Here is a 5,459-nt window from a genome sequence, read left to right as displayed (position 1 = left end):
CACCCCCCACCCCCCCCCCAGATGTTTCCTTCCCCTCCGAATGTCTTTGAAGACAGCAAACAGACCCTTTTCACCTTTTATTCTGCTAAAAGAAACTAGACAAGCTTTTCTGGTTCTCTCTCATATGAGAGGCCCCTAATCAGCGAGCAGCCACTCTCTGTCCCCGTTCCACTTGAACTGTTAACTTAAACTCCGAATGTCTTTGCTGCGTTCTGCATTAGGTCTTCGCCAGGACCTGTTACAGCAGCATTCACCCTTACCCGCTACTGAAAACTCCTCTCCCAAGGAAACATGGACTCAACTTTATCTGAACTTGATAGAAAGTATGAAAAAGTAATAGAATAAAAAGTACATCAAGGTATTGAGTTTTAATTACTTATGTCTGAGTAACATATCATTCCCGCTTTCAAAGACCGCAGCTTGAAACTAGATTTGAAGTGTCATGCATATGTTTCTTTTTTAAAAACTGCAGATGTGGAGTAAGCTTTATTGTCTGTGCTGGTAAGATGTAAAAATCAGAATTTCCCCCCCCCCCCCCCTTTATTTTTGTTAAATAGATTATTACAGTCTTGGAAGCTAAGTAAGTAACGCCTGGCATTGGGAAGGCTACAGCAACTGTATCTGAGCAGAGAGAGTGACGGTTTAACAGGAACAGAGACCCAACTTCATGCATGATGTTTTCCAAGTCAGGGATCTGTACACTGATGGAAAGCATGAACAGACACTTAAGTAACTTCCACAGCTAAAACTCGTATTCTCAGAAGCATCAATGAGCTTTTCATCATCTTGGGTGTGGGAGAGGAGGAAGTACACATACTCTTTTTGAACACCACACTTAATGTTGATAGATTGAGAGACATGAACAGAACCAGTTTTTAATGCCATTAGACTCCAAAGAGAGACTAAACTCAAAATTACCCTTTAGTGAGATATTGCAGAAGAACTGAGAAAAGCATCAATGACTGAACATTGCCTTAAAAAAAAAAAAAAGAAAATATATTTTATTAAAACATATGAAAGAACATACAAAAATAAATTCATGACAGAGGCTAGTAATCCCCAGAGAGCTTCTGATGCCGCAGTTTGTAATTAATATACATGAACTGTACGTGTCAGTTGTTCCTGATAAGAATCTTTATTCTTTTAGTTAATACTCTGTAGCTTCGCCATCCTATTTTTACATAAAATATTTAAGATACAACATTACTTGATCAGCACTGTACAGTGGACTTTGAAAGGAAATTACAATTATTAGTTTCCTGTTTTCTTAAGAGAGTAAAAATTAAATTTTTCTACATAATTCACAATTTTTATGTCTACTATACTGCAGTCATTCAGTATTAAAAGAAGCCTTCTACCCAAGGGAATAGAAGAAATAGAAGGTTTGATTTTCTATGAGATAAAACCCTTTATTTTGTAGCCCAAGTGTTTAGCTTTAAGGCATGGACAAATTTATTGAGGTTTTTGGTAGGCTGGGCAGGGGGATGATTCTCAGTTCTGAGTTAAAAATAACCTCAGAGCACTTGTCAGGTGAATTACAGTGCATGAGATTTCACATCTTTCCAGACACATCTTAATATCTGTGATTGTGGCAGACTTTTCAGCCACATAGTGGTCCAAGTCTTCCAAGAAGCTTATTTTCTTAAAAAAAACAAAACAAAACCAAAAAACCCCCAAAATCCCCAAGTCTTTGATTGATTACACCAAGCCTTACTTTTTCCTCAAAAACCCAAGGCTATAATGGTTGCATAAAAATCAAGCGTGAACACCACCAGATATCTGCCTGAATGTTAAGATTTTCAGTGCATTCATCAAGTACGCAAGTCTGAATTCTGAAGACAGCACATGTTGCACTGTTCAAAGGATGCAGAGGAAAAAAGGTAAGCAGTGAGAGAAGTATATTGAGGAAACGTACACCAGTGTTTCCCAAGGGCTTGTTTAGAAAGTGTAGGTAGTACGAATGGTTAGTCAGAAACACCAAGTAAAGTTATTTTGGGAAGAAGAGAGAAATTAAAGCAATTTTACATCTAACTGTGGAACTGCATTTGAAGCCTTTTCACAGAGGCAGTCATTTAAAACTATGTAGTATGATACTTGAACTTGCAGTTCAAATGGTGAAACATGCAAGTGATGGAACAGAAGCAGTAACAGCCTGACTTATTTATTTATTTATAACCATATCGGTTCACCAGTTTCAGTCACTGAACTAACTTAAACCAGAAATTATTTTCACATGACACGTTTAGTAGCCTAATTCAACAGGGAAACCATGAAATGCATCACTAAAATAATAAACATCAACTTTTTTATTTTGAAAAGGCAGAAGTTCACAACTGCTATTAGTTACCTGACTTTTAAACTAACTAACTTTATTGCCACTCAGCTACTTTGGGAAAAAAGCAAAAAAAAAAAAGTAATAGTAATAAAAAACCCCACCACCCCACACTTTGGCCAATTATGCATATTGGGTTGGATTTTAAAATATTTAGAAAATACTGTTTAGGTTCTCTATAAAAACACCTAGTACAACCTCACTTGAAAATAAGATTAGATCAAACCTAAAGGAAAGGGAAAAGCTGCAATGCTAGTAACAACTCAAGTGGTAGAGCAACAGGAATTCAGGTGGATGACATTAAAGTAACGTGGAGAGTTTAAATTTATTAAACCTTATTAGTTAGTAATAACAGCAACGGAGCAACCTACCAAATTCAACAGTTCTGACAAACTCCTGTGCCTGCACATCATTTGTTAAACGTAGACACTACATGAAAACATCAAGTTAAAGCTTGTTCACTGTTAGCAGCACATCAGAAACTAAGCAAAAGCAGGGGGTGGGATAGATAAATGCTATTCACAATATCCTCTGTCAAGTCAAAGTGTGCAGTTAGTGTACACCCTCTGACATGGACCTGGAACAAAGATATTTAGAAGACGTTTATGCACACAAACACTAAAGTATTCACTTCACAGGACTAAACATATTATATAGCAACAATTAAATCCACTCCAGCATAATCCAAGATAACCATGCGGTGTTAACAACTCAGTGCAAGAAGTCTGAAAAAGAATGTGTCCTGAATTTTGTCAAATGAGCTCTAGGAGACAACAGAGACATTTTCCAAGTGGTCCACTAAGACAGGTTTCAGTAAACACATCCAAAATCAAAGCAACTAAAATCACTTGCCACCTAAAAATGTACTACCGTATGTCATAAAATGAAAACAGAAGCCAGTTATAAAGATTAAAACACTACACTATGAGATATGCCTAAAACTACACGATATCCACATACCTTTGTAAAGCGCCTTTGCCATTACTATGACACATAAAATAGAAGCACCAACACAAAAGAGTAGTCATAAAGAAAAGACAGACCTTCAGTGGATTTCTGATGGGAACGTGCTGAAGTGCAATACCACTTTTTCAAAAAATATTAGGGGGTCTTAAACTGGTAAGACCAGTTCATCCTGCCTCTTACTGGAAAACTGAAGGCAGGAAGAGACTGGCTGCAAACACTGAGACAGAGAGAGTACCAGGGACCGCACATGTGTTCCTATTCTGTGCTTTCACAGCTAGGTACGCAACAGCTACCTAAGCCAGCTTTAAGTACACGCCTCAATTCTAAATCTCTTGTGATGCTTTGTATAAACATCACTAACATTAGATTTTACCATCTATGTGTGTACTGTAAAACAACAGTATAAATAAGAACTTACCGCAGATGTTTTCTATACATGCAGAATTACACAGAACTGACACTACCTCATTAAAACTATCACGCTCTCTCATGCAACACACATAAAATGAGTCAGTGTCAAGCCTCATAGTACTTTAAATGCCAACAAAGCTTAGGCACTGAAATGTATTCCACTTCTAAGAAACATGTCACAAGGAATTGTTACAGACTGCAAACATCAACTTTCCAAAGTGAGGTCTGCTACCACTAATCCCTCCAGATCAAGGGGGATTACATTATTACATTTGTTTATTATTGTTTATTCAGAGGGTTTCTCCCTTAAAAAACGCATTAGTAAAATACCAGCAAGAAGTGAAAATAAAACAGTATGTGCTGCGCAAAGCAGCCAAAAGATCACCTCGGGATTTGAGGGGTTGCAAAGCTTCATGTAACTTTTTTTTTTTTAACGGTGGTTTTGTTTTGTTGGAAGAAACAAGGTGGTTTACAAAGTGATTTTCACACACTGTTTCAAGACACATCTTTTATGGCAGCTATTACTTCCACTCATTTCCAAATGGACTCCTACAGCCCTTACAGGTCCATCTTTGGCAACCAGCATTTTATGCGTTCCCTAGGAAGCAGGTCATAGGCCTCAGCTTACCATTACTTTTGCAAGGCAACTTAATATTCAAAGTTACGATACAACTCAGTCCAGAACACATAGACAGGACAATAAAACTAGTTGCAACATAAGTCTTGAGACATTTTGGGTTTTGTCTTTTAATGCTTAATGGAAAACATTTACCAGGTGCAAGTAGCACAAAACGTAAAACTCCTTGAATGTTGCATTGCCCAGTGTTGACAAACGCCTTATGATAAAAGTCAGGAAGCAAAATGGTGTCAATAAATAAGTCTGCTTCAGAAATTAATGCCTTAGCCCCCGAACTAACAGTAATCTTTTTTAAGGCAAGCTGAGATGTATTGTTGCTGCAGTAGCTGCTAACAAGGCAAGACCTCAGTGAGCATGCATTCAGCCTTGGCTGCTCACAGGCAATCGCTCCCCATCGCTAACACTGGAGCGAGAGCACCTCCAGCCACACTTCACGCGCTGCCTCCGATTTTCATGACCTAGTCTTCTGTTTACTGAAGACACATTCAGGGCTATACCGCATGACAGTATTTAAGTAAACTCAACTCCATTCCTCCACCAAACCTAATCCCTCAGAAGATTTTTCACAACCGGTTCTCAATCCCGGCGCCGTGCCCAATTCAGCACATTTCGCTTCATTCTCAAAAAAGCCGATGGGCTGCGTGAGAAAGGAAATAAACGGGTTGCATCCGAATTGTATGAATGTATTTTGATACCCCTTCAGGAAGCCGCTGCACATCCTGTTTCTCCTCCTCGCTTTGAAGTCCTCCCGAGCCGCACCACACGATCTGTTTTCCTCCCCGGCCCCTCCTCCCCAGCTCATCCCCCGGTTTCCCACGTTACTGAACGTACAGGTATTTTTAGTCAGCACTTCCTAACCACCAAAATAAAGTCACCGGCCCCTCTCTCGGCCTCCCGCTCACCCGCACACATGCTACACAAAGGAACAGAAGCATTAATGACCGTTTCCAGAAGGGCCCTCTACCACCAACTTCCTGCACATCAATAATTTCGCAATTTCTGCTTGACAAACAGACTCCGATGCCCGAGGTCCGGACGGGAGGGGGCATTTCTGCTCGCCCGCTGCTTCAAGGAAGCCCTCGGAGCAACGGGTGCTGCCCAGCGCCGCGGGGC

Source organism: Egretta garzetta, unplaced genomic scaffold, assembly GCF_000687185.1.
Source record: "Egretta garzetta isolate BGI_Z169 unplaced genomic scaffold, ASM68718v1 scaffold425, whole genome shotgun sequence".
NCBI lineage: Eukaryota > Metazoa > Chordata > Aves > Pelecaniformes > Ardeidae > Egretta > Egretta garzetta.
This window is presented reverse-complemented; position numbering follows the sequence as displayed.